The sequence below is a fragment of the Desmodus rotundus genome, chromosome 5, assembly GCF_022682495.2.
Source record: "Desmodus rotundus isolate HL8 chromosome 5, HLdesRot8A.1, whole genome shotgun sequence".
Taxonomy (NCBI): Eukaryota; Metazoa; Chordata; class Mammalia; order Chiroptera; family Phyllostomidae; genus Desmodus; species Desmodus rotundus.
Genome location: NC_071391.1, coordinates 98,899,476 through 98,920,723, shown reverse-complemented (window position 1 = coordinate 98,920,723; position 21,248 = coordinate 98,899,476). Strand labels below are relative to the sequence as shown.

The following is a 21,248-nucleotide window of genomic DNA, read 5'->3' as shown; positions in this document are numbered from 1 at the left end:
AAATTTTCAGCATAAAAGAGGTACAAATATAAAATCAAAGAAGTAAACTCTCTTGTGAATTAGAAATATCAGTGTGAATTTACAATAGATTATGCTCAAAACAAAACAACCAAAATTACCTTTGTCCACTAAAAAGGTCCAGATACAAAGACCAACCCAGGAGTAATGAGAGTTCCTAACTCCTAAACCAAGGCCCCCAGTTCTATTTCCTACTGACGGGACCTGAGGGTGAGGACTGACCAAAGGAGCCTGAAGTCCTGCAGCTTCTGGCCTTTTGTGGCCAACAGATCACAAGCATGTGCAGAAGGTGGCGGCAACCACACGAAGCTGGCACTGGCTGCAGTGGCCAACCTGAGCAGTAGCAAGGTTGTCAACTGCATGAAATTCCTTCAGCACTACCCTTCAATCATCAGCTCGTAAGTTCTCTACAAACAAACAAACAAACAGCCTCACTGGTGGCTAATGGATGCTGAGGAACCAGAACTATTTATTCTGAAAACTGCCCAACAGAGGGCAAGACGTCCCTGTGTGGATGTACTTCGACACAACAGCTGAGCTCTCTCCTATGTGGCTAATAAATGTAAGAGGAAGGAGAGGATTCAAATGTCACCGTTTTGCAACCCTGGTGAATTATGGAAGCAGGCATGATCATCAAGGCTGCTTGCCCCTGTGTCCTCCTCCTGATGGCAGCACACGCAGCACCAGGGAAAAGTCCTGCCAGAAAATCAAACTGGAATCTGCTCCAGATCCGAACGGAATTTACAGGTCACACAGGAACAGAAGAGCATGTTAAATGGAGTTTAGTTAGCAAACTTCAGCTGTGGGAGACCCAAAGGACAAGAAACCTGTTACCCCAAGAAATCAATCTCAATTTTAAAACTAAATAATAAATAATTAAAATGATAAAGAAATAATATAACAAAAATAAGTAAGAGTGGAGATATAAATAGATCCAACTGCAATGTATGGACCTTACTTGGATCTTGGTTTTACAACCCAATTTTAAATAAGATTTTTGAAATAGGTGGGGAAATTTAAACCCTGACATTTGATAATATTATTGTTACTGAAATATTTACTCTAATATTTACAGATGAAAGGAACTGATATCTGGGATTTGCCGCTGGAGAGTGTGTGCATTAGATGAAATGAGACTGGCCTGTAACTGGTAACTGTTGAAGCCAGCAATGGGTACCCATGAGGACTTTCTCCATGCTTCTCTCTACCTTAAAAAACATTACGCTGAAATTATCCTGTTACTTAAGAGATCACATCTTACCATGAGAGAATTGATAGCATTAAAAAAAAAAGTGACAGCTTGAAGGGCCTTTAGAAACCACCAAGCTCCAAACCACCTTCCACACACGAAGACTAGTAAAGCAACTCCAGGGCACAGAGCTAGTCAGCGGTGAGGCCAGGACAGGTTTCCAAAATCTCTCCAGTTATCAAGGAACCAACAGGCAGAGTTGGAGGACTGGGGAAAGCCTCACAGTAACTCTACATATGTCTCATATACCCCTAAGCTTGCTCTTTACAATCTTATGCTTCCTTTGCTTCTGAATAGTTTCAAAGAAAATTTTAAAGTTTTTTTGTAGTTTGAACCACCTCCTCCCCCCCCCCCCACACAAGAATAATCAGTTCAGCCCCAGCTGGTGTAGCTCAGTGGATTGAGTTGCCAGCCTGAGAACCAGAGGGTCGCTGGTTCGATTCCCAGTTGGTACATGCCTGCGTTGCAGGCCAGGTCCCCAGTAGGGGGCACATGCGAAGCAACCACATGTTGATGTTTCTCTCCCTCTCTTTCTCCTTCCCTCCCCCTCTCTCTAAAAATAAATAAATAAAATCTTTTTTCTTTAAAAAAAAGAATCAGTTCATCCGATAAAATCTTGATAATTTATTCAGATGTTAAGCAAATTAAAACCTTTAGTATACTATCAAGACAACCACAAACAGCAGCTGTGTCATTGTGACACGGATCCAACTACCTGCACCCCTCCCAATTCACAGGCTACAGTGAGAATGTGTAGCACTAATGAATCTAAATTGCAAAGTTATAAAAATGGATCAAGCACTTACTTATAAAGGTCAGTATGATCAGTTCTATTATAAAATGAGTCCATTATATATGCTCCTTACGCTAGAAAAGTCTACCACCTAAAACCAACTAATACAGAGTACTATGTAAACATGCAATAAACTATGCTGATGTACGGAAGGAGCAAGACCATCTTGAGGACAGTACCAAAGATGAAACTGCTAGAAACCCTAGCTGGTAAGGACTTTGAGAGGGAAAACACGAAGTCACTAAATTGTTATCATAAAGCACCCATGTTCGCACACCCTCCAGATCCTGCCAGCCCCAAAGAACAGCCGTCCTGACATTTAGAACTACTCATACCAGCTCACTGTTCTGCAGTGAGGAGAAAGAAAGGTAGGTACAAGAGGCTAAATGGGAGAATGAAAAAGGATGAATTTCTTATCAGTGTGGCTTTAATTTACATCATTTCTCCAGGCTTCTCCAGATGAAATCGACATTCTCTTACAAGGTACTAGAATTTAAATCCTGAAGGGAAGAATCAGAGATCTTCTGCTCTAAACCCTTCACTTAACAAAATGAGATAATGAAGGTATACAGAATGGTGGAGTCCCAAGGCAATTTCAGGGGGGGCTCGCAGAGTTATGCTACTTAAGGGTACTTTCTTGAGTTTCCTGGAGCTGGAGGTGACAGACCCGAGCAGTGTGGTCCAATTCTTGTCAACTGCTAATGACAACAGAGCAATCCTGGTGGTTTCTAACTGTGCTGGTGTGAAAGGGAGGATGGTTGGGTTCTGGCTGATTGTGTATGAACCAGTATAGGCAGCAGGTCTCCTCACAGGCTGTGTGGGGCAGGGGCTGTTGACCGTCCAGACCCAACTCAGAGGTCAAAACAACAATACTGAATGCTCCACCCCCGTCTTGCCTGTGCACCCCATCTGGCCACGAGAGGCCCACACGAAGAGTAAGTAGCCTTAAAGAAAGAGGCTGAGTCCACTGAAGACAAGCTCCACCCTTAGTTACCCTTCTCTCCCAGGTGTGCTAAGAGCAGAGGCCAAAGGCTGGGGCTTCAGCAGCCCACCAGGTGCTGAGCACCTTTGCCTGAGTGTGAGGACAGGCTGGGGGGCAGTGAGATACCCATCCAGTGGTAAGACATCAGGCAGCACGGCCTGGTACACGTCTCAAAGGGGCTCCGGCTGTGGCTCCTCTGGAGTGGGTAGAATGGCAAGAGGAGGTGTCTGAACTTCTGGGCTGCCTGCCAGGGATGCACTTACCAGCACACCACCTCCCACAGTGTCCAGGCAGAAAACCTTACCGTGTTAAGTGCCTGGATACCTGCCAGCCACGGTACTGAGAAGCCAGAGCTCAGAATGGGTTACCACTTTGAGTCAGCAGTGCAAGATCTCCTAAAAATAGGTGGTAAGCAATTACACAAGCCGTAAGAAGTGAAAAAATGGGCTCTGCTCTCAGCACACCTGAGAGAGCAGGTAACTGTAATCCAATCAACAAGTTATAATGACTGGAGCACTGCTTCTTAATAGTTCCCTTTTATGTCTAAATGTGCAGGTTTATTTGTAGGCTCTGATTTAGAAATAGTTTGCTATATTTTTAGTTCACAAATCAACTTTTAATTGTACACATTCTACAAGTAGGAAATATTTCACATAGCAGAAGCAGTAAAAATTGAGATGTTTGGAAGAGAAGCCAGTCTGCTCCTTTGCATTCAGCATATGACTATAGGTATTGCCCTGTGGGCCTCGGTTTCATGTGCTTCTCCAAGCAGTGCGTGAAGCCAAGTCAACAGCCACTTGTGGAAATTTAGTGACCTGCTACTCACATCCAATCTGTTCTTGGTTATCTGATGGCTAGGGCAGTGATTCCCCATGTGTGCCCTGAGCAGCCCACAGCAGTAGTGTCAGGGAACATCTTAGAAATGCAAATTATAGGGGCCCACCCTAGACTCCTAAGGTTGAAACTGGGGGTGGCAGGAAGAGGCAGCAGTCTGTTGAAAAGCCCTCCAAATTTGGAGTAAGCTCAGATTTGAGAACCAGGAACCACAGAGCTCACAAGGGAGCATGATGAGCAGCAAATGCTTTCCAATGTGTTTCTCAGACACATTTTATCGCCCATATTAGACTGCTAACCTAGCAAGAGAATCACTTTCATCAGAAAAAGGTAAACATTTCTTCAATTGCAAAGAACTCTCTTATTTGTATCAAAACAAATAGGTTAACTTTTTCTTAATGGAAAAAAGTTATCCTTGTTTCAAGTATATATATGACAGCAACTTTGGTCTGGTCATTACCCCATGGGAGCAGAGGATCCCAGTCAATCAGTGGAGACAGGTGGGTGGACAAGCTCAGGTCCTGGAGCAGCCTGAGCTTCGGCCGGGCAAGGGGGGAGGGCGGGTTGGTGGAGAAGTGCGCACTGTGCAGAGCACTGACAGCATGCACTTCAAATAGGAACTGTCTCTGTCCATTTAGGACACTGAAAAGACGACTGCAACTAGAATACTCTCTTAAAGGACTCAAAGCAGTCAACAGGAGACCCACTGCCCTGACTACAGTCTTCCTAGGTCAAAAACACAGTGCGTACAGACAGTCTTTGTTTTAAAGCACACAGGATTGAATAACTATGAATTATAATGGATTATAATGGACTTAAATCCATTATAATTCACTTTCTTCTTTCTTCTTTAAGAAGAAAGAGAATAGAAGGAAACTTAAAAAAAAAGTATGCTTTCTATGGATAAAGAACATAGAAATAAATCAAACAAAAAGTAGGAAGGCCTAGAGGGCACCTTGGGAAGGTTAGGAAGTCCTGCTTCCTCGGCCAACAAGCCTTACATAAGCTACGTAACACTATAATACAGAGGACAACAATATATGCATATGGATGAATATTCAAAACATACACTACTTATATTTCTTGTAAAGCAGTAGTAGTTTCAGAGTATCTACTCTGTTAATAAGAAAAGTTAATTTAGAGTATGATGACACGTATATAAATCAGAGGAAAAAGAAACCTACACAAACATCAGAGACTGAAAGGTCATGATCCAAATGGAGTTGACAGAAATGGTGGCAAACGGAACCGCCCTCTTCTTTTTGCGCACTCACTGGAGAGGATTTCACGGGCAGAGCAGTTTCCGGGGCACATGATTCCTTTCAACCAATGACAGCAATAGTCCGTTTTCTAACCTTCATCTCCAATTCATGTAACTAATGAGAGACTCATTTTACTCAAAATTGGTCTCCTTCCTCTCAACCACCCACTTCCAACCACCAAAATTCAATTAAAAGTGAAAAGAAAGTCAATACTAAGAACATTGTAAAAAATTTTTCAATTACAGCTTACATTCAATATTATTTTGTATTAGTTTAAAGTGTGTAGCATAATGATTAGACAATCATGTACTTTACAAAGTGATCCCCCCGATATTTCCAGTATCCACTTGACACCATACACAGTTATCAAAATATTATTAACTATACAGGGGTGGACAAAAATAGGTTTACAGTTGTTCCCATGGAAAATAGATAACAATACAAGACTAAACTCTGTTTTACCTAGTCACAACTGTAAACCTACTTTTGCCCACCCCTGAATTCCCGATACTGAACTTTACATCCTGTGACTATTTTTTTAACATTTATTTATTTTTAGAGAGAGGGGAAGGGAGGGAGAAAGAGGGAGAGAAACATCTAGAAAACACCCATCAGTTGCCTCTCACAAGCCACCAATTGGGGACCTGGCCTGCAACCCAGACACGCACGTTCCCTGACCAGGAATAGAACCAGCAACCTTCCGGTTTGCAGGGACGATGCCCAGCTCACTGAGCCACACCAGTGAGGGCCAATGACTATTTTGTAAGTACCAGTTTGAACTTCATAATTCCTTCACCTTTTTCACCCAGTCCCCTAACCCCATGACCCTCTGGCAACAGTCTGTTCTCTATGTCTATGCATCTGTTTCTACTGTGTTTGTTCGTTTATTTTGTTCTTTAGATTCTACATATAAGTGAAGTTACCAACTTATTTCACTGAGCATAATACCCTGTAGGTCCATCCATGCTGTTGCAAATAGTAAGATTTCGATCTTTTTTATGGCCAAGTAATATTCCTCTGTGTGTGTGTGTGTGTGTGTGTGTGTGTATACCAACACTTTGTAACCACTCATCTACTAATGGGCACTTGGCTGCTTCTAAATCTTAGCTATTGTAAATAATGCTACTATGAACATTGAGGTGCATAGGTTCTTTTGAATTGGTGTTTCAGGATTCTTAGGGTATAATCCCAGCAGTGGAATCACTGGGTCAAAAGGCAGTTCCATTTGTAGTTTTTTTTAGGAAATTCTGTACTGTTTTCCACAGTGGCTGCACCGTCTGCATTCCCACCGACAGTGCACTAGGGTTCCCTTTTCTCCTCATCCTGGCCAGTACCTGTTGTTTGTTGATTTACTGATAACAGTCATTCTGACAGGTGTAAGATGATTATCTCATTGTGGTTTTAGTTTGCATTTCTCTATTAGTGATAGTGAACATCATTCCATATGGCCATTTGCATATCCTCTTTGGAGAAGTGTCTATGCAGGTCTTCATTTTTTAATTGGATTTTTTTTTTTTTTGGTGTTGAGTTGTATGAGAACATTTTACACAGTCAACACCCTCATTTTTGCATCCAGACACAAGCAGATACAATCTGGAAGGAACTTCATCCCAAATTGGATTTGCCTGGTCAGGGAGTAAAGGAGTACAGGAGTCCCGGGTCCATTCGGTCCTCCAAAAAGCCAGCAACCTAGAGTCAGGGATGTGTGTGTGGTTCTGATCACAGAGGAGTCAAGCTCCCCCAAAGTACAAGCACAGGTACAGGTCTTGTTCTCCCCATCCCACTCAGTCCCTGCTGTCGAGGGAAGAGAGGAGGTCCCTGTGTCCTGCATGAAGAATCCTGGCTGGCAAGATGCCCTCATGGGAGGGGCTGGGGGGTTGGAGGTAGTCTACCTCCTACACCCTGTAAGGGGCCATCTTCCCTGCAGTGATGGGCCAGTGAGGCTCACTGCACTAGTTTGCTCTGGCTGCCTAAGAAAATATTGCTGAATGAAGTGTTAAAGAACAGAAATTTGCCCTGGCTGGGTGGCTAAGTTCGCTGAAGTGTCATCCCAAACACCAAGAGGTTGTGGGTTCAATCCCTGGTCAAGGCACGTATGGGAGGCAACCAATCAATGTTTTTCATATCGGCCTATCTTCCTTCCTTCCTTCCTTCCTTCCTTCCTTCCTTCCTTCCTTCCTTCCTTCCTTTCCTTCCTTCCTTCCTTCCTTCCCTTTCTCCCTCTTTCCTTATCTCCCCCACCTCCCTCCCTTTCTTTCTCTAAAAATCAATAAATATATACTGAGTATTAAAAAAAAGAATAATAGAAATTTATTTTCTCATAGTTTTGGTGGCTGGACATCCCAGATCAAAGGGGTCAGTGATCTGATTCCTGCTGCGGGCTCTGCTCCTGGCTGGCACACCTTCTCACTGTGCCCTCACACAGCAGAAAGCAAGCGAGCTCTCTGGGGCTCTTCTCATAAGGATACTCAGCCTACTGGATCAGGGCCCCACCCTTATGTCTTTATTTAACTTTCCTTACTTCCTTAGAGGCCCCACCCCCAAATATTGCTGCAGTGGAGGTTGAAGCTTCAACAGGAACATTGGGGAAGATACATTTCAACCCATAACATTCCTAGGTGGGGAGTTGGCCCAAGGCAACAGGACCAACTGCATCAGAGCTGAGGCCCAGGCATCACTCCCACCTTCCACTGCACTGGGCTGGCCTTCCCAGGCCAGAGCACAGCACTAGCGGTCTTCTTCACAGGTGGGAAGGGAACACTCAGGAGGGAGTGAGATTGGAGCCCTGGGGAGGGGTGGGGGTGGAGGAAGGGATAGGGTGCAAACCAAAGGGGACAGAGGCCAGGAATCGAAGAGAGAGAAAAATAAGATAGTAGTTGAGATGGGACCCAGGTGGGTCAGGCCAAGCTGCAGCCCACCCGAGACAGAGAGCACTCCCGAAGCCTCACCAGGAGCTGGCAAAACTGGGTTCTTTACAAAAGGATTAAGTTGATGTTCACAGCCATGAGTTGAAGGAATCCCCCAGCATCTTGTGCCTAGAGAGAAATAGACACAAGACCCTAGTGAAGGTCCAGACCGACCCCAAGCCTGGAGGCAAAGTGTCCAAACCCAGAGACCTTTCTGGACAGGCCTGAAACAGTCCTCCTGCCCTGTACCCAAGCTGCCTACTTACTGTTCTGAAGCCAGATGAAATGAGTGCGGAGAGCCTGGCCTGGCACAAGCAAGTGCTCAGTTAGCGATGTCTGCCGTTATCACACAGACTCAGAATAGGTGTTATTTCTTTGGTATCAGAACCATTTGAATACATATGTCTTTCTTCCCTATACTGGGTGCTAAGTCTGTAATTTACCATTCCATTCACAACACTAGTCATGGTGCCACAGGCCTAGACAGAAGAAATGATCAGTAAAAGGCCGAATGAATGGATTAATTAACTGATAGAGAAACATACAACAAAAAGAACATGAGAATAAGGCAAATAAGGCAGAAGGTAAATGAAAATAGTGACAGACGGGCAAACAGGTAGCATATACCCACACATATAAAAAGAGGCAAAAAAAAAAAAAAGATCTAAGATAGTAGACATAGAAAAAGGACAGTAGGGCTTAAAACATTTGTCTCTCTCTGGACCTTGGGAGATGTATTTCACCACTACCAGCTATAACCCTGTATTTTCTTCATCACTCCAGATAAAAACAAATAAACAGACATATCACTTACTGTGAGTTAAGCATCCTACACCGAGCTCTGCTAGCCGCAGGAGTGACATTTTGCATATGACCAAGTTCTTCCAGGCTTTTGTATGCAAAGCACAAAGGCAAACGTTGCTGCACAGGGGGGCAGGGTGACCCCAGACTCACCAGGGGAAGACCTCCACGCCGGCTGGCGGGCTGCTTCAGATAATGGGATATAGTCGAATGACACTGAGGCTACGCAGATGAGATCAGACAGCTTCCTCTCTATTGTGCTGCTTTAAATTTAACCTCTCCCCTTAGGTTCACGGCAGGAAAACTCGTCTGGGGGTCTATTTGGGTTGTAAGAAGAACTAAACCGGGCAGCATTAAAGTATGGTTTTCTATTGGTTATTTTTTGATTGAGCGACTTTTGACTCTGTTTTATCTTCTGAATAAAAGGGGTTTTTCTCATTTGTTCCTCTACATGACAATATCAGAACTATTTTTTCCTAGGACTACAGTCATCTCAGTAGAAGGAACCTTCCAACCAGATTCTTTGATGGGAGAGGGAGACCGTCCGATTCCTCCCACTTGGGAGACAAACACCATGATCATCTCGGGCTCCCAGTGACACTACGTAGAACCAAGTCCAACTCCAGAAAGCATTTTGAATTGTGAGGCTGCCCAACTGCACTCAGGATTTCCTAACTTCTTCACCCATGCATCTACACAATCAGTAAATGAGGATGAAATATTTGTGTTTATCGTATGAACACTGAAATGGAAAGTGTCAGAAGCATTAGTGACCTAGGACCACTACCCCGCAGACTCCGTAGGTCCCGGAACAGGCTGACAGGCACCCCTTCCAGGGGCCAAATTTTTCTTTCCCTTCGTTCACAATTTTGATGGTGCTATAGTTTCCCCTAGATTAACTGAGAATCTTTTATGGAAAGCACTTATAATGGCTTGACCCATAAATGTGCTCTATGTAAATGTTAGCAGTTACTATTACAGGAATGATAAGAATACATTTATGCTCACCTGTTTTGTAAAAACCTGAAAACCTCTCCTTACACTGCACACCCCTTAACCCTTCACCACTGGGACATGGGAAGGCAAGAATGATGTGCCCTTGCTTTGTGCAGTCCCAGCACAGTTTCCAGTGCAGAGTAGAAGGACCGATGTTTCTTCAGTTTGACATGCCTCTTCACTTCAATAAAACCAGTACCGGCACTGACTGGCCTGAAAATGCTGTTTTAAACAGCTTGCTATGTAAGCAAATTAATCCCTCCTCTCCCCTTCACCCCAAGCTCAATCAGCAGGTAGAAATACTTCTCACTGCATCTGCCAATGGGCTGGGAACAGGGATGCCAAATCTCTATTAAAAATAACAGTCAACACTTTCCTGAATAAAGACGGATTACATCACTGTCAGATGCCATGCGTATGAATTTCAGTGTATGCGATAGACAGGAACCGCAGCTGGGCCGAAGGGCGTCTGTCTAATGACAAGGTGACCCTAAAATGTACTGATGCTCTAACTTTGTCAGGGAAAGAGGGATTTCATTTTGTCCTGCAAATTCCAAATATATTCAAATTTCTGATGGTCACAAGGTCATAATATAAAGGGAAAAGAGAAATGACTCCTACTTTCTGGAAAGAAAAGTCCTTGTTATGGAGTCACCTCTGCAGGAAACCACATACATCATCAGCTCAGGAAACAGCCCACCTTGATGTTTCACCGTACAAAAAGAGTTGGGGTTTTCACTTTTAATCTTTTACTAGAGAAAAACATAATCACAACATATTTATGTAGGACCATTACTTGGAATATTTATTGGGTTTCTGCCAATGTATTTTATAATCCTTAAATGAGCAAGATGGAAAAAATACACCATTATTTGCCACTAATGGTTGCCTCCCTAGTAATTCCACCCACTGTGGAACTACTACCTATTAACACATGCCGTTTGGGAGTGCAAAGTTTACAACCAGCAAGGAAGGCCAGCTCAGTCAACTCTGCATCACACTATTTTTGCCCTAAATAAAAAGCATGTTATATTATATGTGAGCTACATGTCAGAATCCCAGAACATGGACCCCATATAATCACTCACCCTGCCTAAATTGTATCATAAGCAACTCAAATCAACCCTCAGAACACTTAACATGTAGGTAACATCTAAGCAGAAACAAATTAGCCAGCCATGCCCCCACTGTTCCCATCTTCTATGCTGGAGTATAAAAGTCTGTTCAAAACTTTGTTCTTCTCCCTCAAGTCCATCTATCCATTCCCTCATTATAACATATTCTTCTTTCAAAATATCTGGGTGATTCACCCTGTTCCCTCCATTCCTGGTGTCATTTACAAAAAACTTAAAGAAGCTGAGCTCATATACCCTCAAGAATCAGAACATCAGCCAACGTCTGTGTGCTCAGTGTGTGCCAAACACTGTTCTGAGTGCTTTCTGCATACACTACTGCATTGCATCCTGTCACTGACCCATTTTCCTGTTGGGGAAAGCAAGGTTTGAGCAGTGCTAAGTGGTGGAGGGTGAGGAGAGCCCTGGTGGGCAGTCTGGGTGTAGCACCCTCACTCTGAAGCCACCCAAGCTGTCAGTCCCACAGACCACCAAGTCAAGGCTTGGGGGTATCTCCATGGACTTGCCTCCCAAATGCTCCTCTGATCTACCATTTCTGCTTCCATTTCCCCACCCTGAGTCCTCCTCAAATGTCCAGGCTTGGCTTAGGCCACTGCTCACAAGACTCTAGCATTGCCTCAACCCACCTACCCTCTACCTTGTCTGAAGAGTTTCTCTCCTGACAACTAGGGTCATTCAGTACATAGTGGTCCTAATTCTGGCAGCTGAGTGTCCCCAGTGAGACACAGACACTGAGAAGAGAGAAATGGCACCTGTATGCCGTGTACTCAGGCCACAAAGATCACATGCACAAATATGTACCAGTCACGCTGTGTGCTCAGAGGAAACCCAGACATGGGGTTGAGGGTGCAGGGAGCTCCTCCCAACACTGTTCGGTAGACCCCTCTGTGGAGCCAAAGTCACTGCTGTCCAGGACTACCTTTAACGGCCTACATCTCTTCCATTCTGTCCCCCAAGGGAGCTTTCCCCACGCACATTCAAGGTGACTGCTCAGCACACCCCGCTTCCCATCAGGCCTGGCTCTGCCAGCACCTGTGAGGCCAGCGGTAGCAGCAGTGATGGGACAGGTCAGCCTTCAACCCAGAGGTGGGGGAGACCAGGATCCACGAAGCAAATACACATTGTTGATTTAAGTGCTCCTTTGTAAGAATGCTCAGAAAGGCCATCTCACATTTGTGAGAACAGACTGGCTTTGAAGAACAGAGGACTAGATCAGACAGGTCAGCATTTCTCCCTGCGCCGCCACCATGAGAACTGAAGGAGAGAATGCACGTTAAGCATAGTAAGGTCAGCATCGCCATCATCATTACCATCTGTGGTTGTAGGGTCCCAGTGATGGAAGTGACAAACACTGTACTTTATTATGGGCTCAGCCTCGAGAAACTGAAGGAGTCAACAGGAGCCATAGTTTTTTCCTGATGCCTGTGGTGAGCATGTGCAGAAGCCAAGGTGGTGATCCCAGGTAAATCTGGCAAGCAACGCACACTCCTGGTGCTGGGGCAACCTGAGTGTCAGACCAGCCCCAAGAGCAGAGGAGGAGCCTGTGCTGGACGCCCACGACTGTGTCAGGAGCATCTGAACAGACTCAGGCACTCCTCTTCATCCCCACAGCACTGATGGGGTGACGATGGGACGTGACAGGCGGTGGGACCTAGGGCGGAGTCAAGGCATGCCCAGAGAGGGAGCAACACCACTGATGGAGAAGCAGCAACTGTCCAGCCTGGTGATTACATGCCAGTTAGCCCTCCTGTACTGGGTCTAGATTACTGTTGCAATTAAAAACAAACAAACAAACCTCACTAATTAAAAATGCAAAAGCAAACAAACTAAATGATCCCCAAAGTCCTCTTCAGCTTATAAATATCTCTTCTAGTGCCTGTGATCAGCAAGGAAGTGCTAACATCACCTACAGATGTGAACTAAAAAAGCTGTTTTCCTAACAGCAGTCTTACACTGTCAGCCTAATCAATAAGCAGAGTACTAGTTCCTATCTAACAGTGCTTTTTAAAAAGATTTTATTTATTTATTTTTAGAGAGGGGAAGGGAGGGAGAAAGACAGGGATGTGAGGCAGATACACTGATCGTTGCCTCTCATACATGCCCCATTCGGAGACCAACCTGGCAACCCAGGCACATGCCCCAACCAGGGATCAAACTGGCGACCCTTCACTTTGTGGGATGATGCCCAAGTAACTGAGCCATACCTGTCAGGGTGAAAAGTGCTCTTTCAAAAACTACCAAGTCCATCTTCAGCTCTTCTCATGCATGCATGCTAGAAATTCATGACAGACAAGTAAAGTACACCCAGTTCTGTTATTTGTTGAAGACCAGATGCAGCTGACGTGGTAGAATATGCTCATGTTAAACTGTTTGTTTTGTATTTCCCATACTTAGCAGGTGAGCACAGTCTGCATATTACCTATCCATGGTCCATTCCTACTGACCCTCGCATGAAGGACTAACAGCAGCTATTTGCCCACCACGTGCCAGGTGGCACTGGGTCATTCCACTCCACCCACAATCCTAAAGAGTCTCTGTGCCAGATGTGACCTGCAGGTGTCAGAACCACAGCTGTCTCTTCTGTATCGCCAGGGTTGGAAACCAGAAGGCTACGTTTCCCGGGCCCTTGCCAGATGAATTCGTGGCTAGGTTCTGCCAACAAGAGGCCCTGATGCAACACTAAAAGGCAGGGGGAAGGGCAAAACCTTGCCTTCCCTCACAACGGCTCACAGCCACGCACATGCTGCAGCATCAAGTGGCTGTCAGCCCCAGTGACCACTGAACTGGGCGGGGCCGTCAGCTTGGGCTTCCTCCTGGGTGGCAGCAGGTTGGCACACACCTGCTTCTCCAGATCCAGGACAGCAGCAGCTTTCTTAGCTTTTGGTCTTTGGGTAACATATATTCTCCCTCTGACTCTTCTGGCTCTTCTGACACTTTTGTAACCCATCCCTGTGCTAGATCCTGCCTGTCTGAAATACCTATGAGATTCCTAGTTTCTTAACAGAGGCCCTGGAAGAGAGGGGGCAGGAACAACCCACAGGTTGGAGTACTGCAGAGGTCACCTGAAAAAAAGAGGTCAGCAGTGGTGACGCCCAGTTGAGTCAGAACATAAATACACCAGAGGGCTGTTCTGCTCCTCACCAGCTGTCACCTGTGATCTGATTGCTAAAGGTCCCTGGAGCCTGAGCAGAGCTGACATCACCCTTCTGGGACGACTGAGCTAGAACCAACTAGGTGAGTGGAGGAGGCATGGCATCAGCCACTCAACGATTAGACCCAGAAGAAAATTCGTAAGTTCCTTTTCCAGGTCATGTGCAAAATGTCACCAAGGTCCTTGCTGTGCTAAGTGACAACCCAGGATACTCAAGTGCAGCAGTCCTCTGTGGGCAGGGAGGCAAGCAGGTGGCAACGCACAGGAAGAAGCCCCCAACCACAGCAGGGAGACCCTGCACCAGCCAGACAGATAGATGGCCCTCCTGTCATACGCACAGTGACAGGGTCCCGATTCCCTCCTCCAAACTTCCCTTGGATGCTCTCAGATGATGTTCAAGATATTTGGAATGCTTACGGGAAAATGGGACGAGAGGTAGGAAACCAAGTGTGCTACAGAAAATCCAGGCCATATAACTGCCATAGCTAAAACAAAAGTCGGGGGTCTCCCACCCCCACCCAGGACACAAAAAGGAAGTGAGAGCTGCTGGTGGCATCAGACAGCAGAGCACAGCTTCGGGATCCCCTGGGGAAGGCCCGAGAGCTGCATGTGGCCTTCTCCACACCCACTTCTCCCCAGAGGAGGCCTGCAGGAAGGGACACACTTAATGCTATGCCGAACCTGCCCAAACCAAAATACGATGGAACATTTGCTTCAAATTATTCCTTCAGCAACAGATGGCCACCAACCACGCCTAATGCTGATTTATTTTGTTTGTTTTTTATAACCACAAAACCAAAGGGAACTTTTTTCTTTTTTCTCGACTTTTTTGGAATGATATTGGTTAATAAAATTATGTAGGTTTCAGGTGTATAATTCTACAACACATCATCTGTACACTGCACTGTGTGTTCACCACACCGAGTTTCCTTCCGGCATCATTTATCCCCCCTGTCGCCTTTTCACTCACTAGTGAGTCCAAGTCTCTCATTTACAGATGAGGTTACGAGGATGATTAGTGTCCAAAAAAAATTTCACATTAAAAAAATCCAAGTGAATTTATGTAGATCCTGAAACTCACACATCTGGAGGTGTGTGTGCTTAGTTATGCAAATGAGGCATTGAGGTCAAAAGGGGGAAAAAACAACTAATTTTCAAAAGGGTATAATTAGTTATTTTTCTCTTTAAAGGCAGTGTGAGGCAGGCAGCATCTTTGCCTACAGCAGAAGCTATTTAAGGTAAGCCATAAACTCAAAAACAATGTTTAAATCCCAAGGGAGATGAGAAAGAACATATAAAGGTGCTACAATGACAACTGAGAAAAATAACCAAGTCAGAGGAAAAATAAGTTTAAGCAACCAATGTGAAGTTAAATTAAAAAATTACGTTCTGGTTAAAAATAACATCAGGAAGCAGCACCCAGCCAGAATTTGCTGTGCAGCAACCCTGCGGGGGCTGCACGGGGAGATACCTGAGGGGAGACAGAGAGGAAGGAGCAAGCAGGCGCTGGGCTCCTGCTGAAGCTGGTGGTGTGCCCGCAACAGCTCGGGATACTGTCCTCTGTACTTCAAGGTGTTCCACTATGAAAAATAAAAAATCCATATAAAAATAGGCAAATTCCACGAAATATGAACCCTTGTGCCACACACAGTGCAAAGTACTTAGCACAAACCTGACACGTAAACACCACCCCTCAGTGAATGTCACTTATTTTTTTTACAAAATAAAGTTAAGCCAAAGTCAGATCACAAGGTATTCAGATGATGTCGCGTGACTTACCTTCTAAACGGATCAATCCGGTAATGATTTTAGAAAGTCTTTTTTTCAGTTATGTATCATGTAAAACTTCTTAAGCCATATCTCATCAGACAAACACGTAACAGAAAAGAAATGCAGCCTCAGAGATAAGGCACCGTGTGTTACCGAACCAGCGCCCCGCAGATCCCTCATACACGTCGTTAAATAAACGTGAGCTTCAACAGGATTGTTGTAATGCCCAGGGAGGCCCCAGACAACTTGAGACCCGACCCCTGACCTCCCCTAAAGTGGGGACACCCCAGCAGTCAGGCCTGTAACGGGGTTACTGCCCCTGGCCCCAGGGCACCAGCCAGCCCTGGACCCCTGCCCTAACAGACAGTGGGTCTGGGCTCTGGGACCAGATATACCACTTCAGGGACTCCCACACCAAGATACGCAATGGACCCTATACTCTTCACGAGTGGGCCACCAAAGTCTGACCAATATGTCCATTTTGGGTTTTGTTCAAACAGAAAATACTGAGATTCAATACTCCACCATCACAGAGGGCCTGCTGTGGGGGCTGAGGCCCTGAGGTGCTGTGTGGAGGACTCAGGGGACTCAAAGCACCTCACTGAGAGACCTCTAGGGTTAGGAGTTCTAGATGTGCGTTTCATTTGGTGTCTCTGATCCAAATACAGTCCCCCCACCCCCAACTAAACCAGTTAAAGAAACAATTACTGAACTACCCAAAGGAGTACATAAAAGCAGAAACAGGAGCCTACAACAGCATTTGGCACAGAGTAGGTGCTCAAGTATTTGTTGAATGGGTGACTGAAGCTGCAAAGCTTTCAAGGAAAACACATTGCACACAAAGAAGCAAAGCATTTAAGTAATGAACTACAGTGTGCCAAAGGGACCCTGCGATGGTCTGAATGTTTGCGTCCCTGAAATCCATGTCAAAATCCTAACCCCCAAAGTGATGGTATTGGAGGTGGGGCCTATGGGGTGGATTAGGTCATGAGGGAGGAGCCCTCATGGATGGGATTAGTGCTCTCATGAAAGTGACCCTACACAGCTCCCTAGCTCACTTCTACCACGTGAGGACACAAGATGCCCATGACCAGAAGATGACCCTCACCTGACCATGCTGGCACCCTGACCTCAGACTTCTAGCTTCTAGAACTGTGAGCGGCACATTTCCTTGTTTGTAATCCCCCAGTCTACGGTATTTGAGTGCTACAGGACTTGGGGAAGGAGAGGGCAGACTTAAGTGTAAAGTGGCACCATAGGGGTCTTTCTACTGAAACTGAAGTTACCTGCTCAGCAGGTTACACATATGCTATAGATGGTCACAGCAGAGCACGGGAAACAAGGGGGCATTGCAAGAAGACGTGGCATGAGCAAGCTAGGATGGCACGTGACTGGACGGTGAGAAAGGTCTGCTAGAACTGGCAGCCAGAAACCCAGTGCTGGAGGTCAGGTCAGGAGAAACACATACCTGCTGAACCCGGAGACCAAGGTGCAGGGAGATGCCCAGGGGCAACACTGGCTCCAAGATGACACCAAGGGGCTCTCGTGAAAATGGGAGGGGAAGAAGAAGCCAATTCCAGAAAAAAAAAGAGTTCAAAAAACAAAACTCTAGTAGGAAGTGAGGATGCCTCTGAGCTCCCGAACCACCAGAATCAGTGACAACAGTTCTGCTGTCTTCCTTTTGTACCCTCTATAATAATGACCTAGTGCTAGGCCCACAGGGACACTCAAGCCCCAGCTCTGTGTAACTGTGACTCCAATGCTGGGGGTGGGGTGTGGGGCATGGGGGAGGTGGGGTGAGGATCTAGGCCCAGGGATGCAGCTATCGAAAGGATGGAATAGAAGGTGACGGGCTCAACTGAGAACCAGGACAATGACCGCATTCACTAGGAAGAAAGAAAGGAATGTTTCATTTCCCTAGGCATTCACTTCACTAAGACACAGGCAGATGAGGTAGGACATTTATTTCTGTTCATTCCAATGGGCTGGAAGGTTCTCTTTGGGGACTAAGTAATAAGCAAGCTGAGTGTTTGAGCTGGGCCTTGAGAAAGTTAAAATCAACAGTCTAAATCTGTGATTCTCACACTCAGGGCCAGAAAGGTCAAGAATTCCAAAGAGGCTCAGAGAGGCTGGTAGGAAAATACCCTTAAGAAGCGACACTCACCATTTCCTTCCTACCCCTCCCGAGACTATCTGCCCCGGTGAGCAGGACTCCCTGCCCTGGAGCTGCTGGCAGTCTGGCAGATGGGGCAGCTGACATACTGTAGCTTGCACAGACTTCAAGCAAAAGAGCTGTTGTACACAACCACACTGCCTAATTTTTGGAGGGTGGTTGAGAGAAAATGGAAAATTAGGCCATCAAACTGCCCCAGAAGGGAGAAAGTCAGGCTGAAAAAGCTTCTAGGCACAGCTACAAGGAAAAAGATTTGAGTGATGGTAAGCCTGACCAAGGAAAGGAGGCTTGGACACCAAAAGGGTTTTTACTTCAAACAGAAAAACATAAGTTAGAAATAATGGCAAGCAGTGTTAAACCAAGGTATGTACTTTTTCTAGAAAGGTTTATGAAGTCAAAGCAAGTCTCAATAGCTCCCATTACTGCTGCATGTTTATTTTCCCCAAATTCATATGTTGAACACCTAATCCCCAGGTGATGCCTTTGGGAGGCAATTACAGGTCTAGGTGAGGCCATGAGCGTGCAGCCCCTGTGATGGGACACATGCCCTTATGAGAAGAGGAAGAGACCAGAGCCCCTTCACGCTCTGCCTTGTGAGGACACCAACACAAGATGACAGCTGCCTCCAACTCAGACAGTGGGTCTTCACCAGGAACTCAATCAGCAGTACCTTTTTTAAAAAATATATTTATTGATTATGCTATTACAGTTGTCCCATCTCCCCCCCTTCACTCCACTCCATCCTGCCAACCCCCTCCCTCCCATATTCCCCCCCCCTTTAGTTCATGTCCATGGGTCATACTTATAAGTTCTTTGGCTTCTACATTTCCTATACTATTCTTACCCTCCCCCTGTCTGTCTTCTACCTACCATTTATGCTACCTATTCTCTGTACCTTTCCTCCCTCTCCCTCCGACTCCCCTTCTGATAACCCTCCATGTGATCTCCATATCTCTGGTTCTGTTCCTGTTCTAGTTGTTTGCTTAGTTTGCTTTTGTTTTTGTTTTAGGTGTGGTTGTTAGTAACTGTGAGTTTGCTGTCATTTTTACTGTTCATATTTTTTATCTTCTTTTTCTTAGATAAGTCCCTTTAACATTTCATATAATAAGGGCTTGGTGATGATGAACTCCTTGAACTTGACCTTATCTGAGCAGCACTTTATCTTCCCTTCCATTCTAAATGAAAGCTTTGCTGAATACAGTAATCTTGGATGTAGGCCCTTGCCTTTCATGACTTGGAATACTTTTTGCCAGTCCCTTCTTGCCTGTAAGGTCTCTTTGGAGAAATCAGCTGACAGTCTTATGGGAACTCCTTTGTAGGTAACTGTCTCCTTTTCTCTTGCTGCTTCTAAGATTCTCTCCTTCTGTTTCATCTTGGGTAATGTAATTATGATGTGCCTTGATGTGTTCCTCCTTGGGTCCAGCTTCTTCGGGACTCTCTGAGCTTCCTGGACTTCCTGGAAGTCTATTTCCTTTGCCAGATGGGGGAAGTTCTCCTTCATTATTTGTTCAAATAAGTTTTCAACTTTTTTGTTTTTCCTCTTCTCCTACTGGTACCCCTATAATTCGGATGTTGGAACATTTCAAGATGTCCTGGAGGTTCCTAAGCCTCTCCTCATTTTTTTGAACTCTTGTTTCTTCATTCTTTTCTGGTTGGATGTTTCTTTCTTCCTTCTGGTCCACACTGTTGATTTGAGTCCCAGTTTCCTTCGCCTCACTATTGGTTCCCTGTACATTGTCCTTTGTTATTCTTAGCATAGCCTTCATTTTTTCATCTAATTTGTGACCAAATTCAACCAATTTTGTGAACTTCCTGATTACCAGTGTTTTGAACTGTGCATTTGATAGGTTGGCTATCTCTTTGTTGCTTAGTTGTATTTTTTTCTGGGGCTTTGATCTGTTCTTTCATTTGGGCCATTTTTTTTGTCTTGGCATGCCTGTAAGGTAAAGCAGCGGAGCCTTAGGTGTTCACCGGGGCAGGGTAATGCTGGTCACTGCACTGTGACACTGTATGTGGGGGAGGGGCAGAGAGGGAGCAATGGCACTTGCTCCACTCTGCCGGATTTCAGTTGCTCCCTCTGCTACCCACAATCAAATTGGGCCCCTCTGGTGCTGAATCCCAAGTGGGTGGGCTTGTGCATGCTCTAGGTCCCTGTGGGTCTCTCCAACGAACTCTCCTGTGAGACTGGGAGTTTCTCCTGGTGCTGCCTCAACCCCCACAGGAGTTTTCAATCAGTGGCTGAGGCTTTATTTCCCTGCACTGGAGCCCTGGGTTGTAAGGTCTGCTTCACTCCCCCGCCATTCCTCCCGGTTTATCTATCCGCGAATGTGGGGCCACAGGGTCTGCCAGCCACCACCTCTCTGGGTCCGCCAGCTGCCACCTTGCTGCGAGTTCTCCCCTGCCCTGGCTGCCCGTCTCCGCCCCTCCTAGCGGTCTGGATGAATGTTTCTTCTTGATCTCCTTGGTTGTCGGACTTCCATACAGTTCGATTTTCTGGCAGTTCTGGTTGTTTTTTGTTTTTAAATTGTTGTTGTCCTTCTTTTGGTTGTGCGAGGAGGCACAGTGTGTCTACTTATATCTACATCTTGGCCGGAAGCTCTATCAGCAGTACCTTGATCTTGGACTTCTCAGACTCCACAACTATGAGAAATAAACCTGTCATTTCAGCCACCTAGCCCATGGTATTTTGTTAGAGCACCTGGAGGTAAGACTGTGTTTAAGAAACATTAGCTTAAAAAAAAAGTTCTTTCATCATGAGAAAAACAGTTTTCACCTAAGCTATCTGATGGCAAAGAATGACCATATATGTCATGTATTTCTCTTGAAATATATGTCCAAAATATAATTTAGTTTTGTGTTTCTCACTATAAAATCAGAGTGAAAAATGAAAGAGGATAAAAATAGTGATATTAACATCAGGACTGTCAACACTGAAAACTGAAACTATAAGCAATCTAAAAAATTATTTAGCCCTGACTGGTGTGGCTCTGTGGACTGAGCACCCGCCTGCAAACCAAAGAGTGGCCGATTCAACTCCCAATCAGGGCACATGCTTGGGTTGCAAGCCAAATCCCTAGTCGGGGGCATGAGAGAGGCAACCACATATTGATGATTCTCTCCCTCTCTTTCTCTCTCCCCCTTCCTCTCTCTCTAAAACTAAGTAAATAAAATATTTTTTTA

The 21,248-nt window shown here is 45.4% G+C and overlaps 1 protein-coding gene across 5 annotated transcripts in view; it reads right to left on the bottom strand.

The window, feature by feature from the left end:
• NCK2 (NCK adaptor protein 2) overlaps window positions 1-21,248 on the bottom strand; it is a 140,969-nt gene that overhangs the window by 94,704 nt on the left and 25,017 nt on the right. For 2 of the 5 annotated variants that reach the window (XM_053923832.1, XM_053923835.1), the window contains exon 2: window positions 15,597-15,705. The exons of 2 other annotated variants lie outside the window; for them this stretch is intronic. The gene's annotated coding sequence lies outside the window, so the exon portion shown is untranslated. Of the gene's footprint in view, window positions 1-8,086; window positions 8,148-15,596; window positions 15,706-21,248 lie in introns of those variants that run through there. One more of the 5 variants, XM_045204692.3, reaches the window with a different exon arrangement.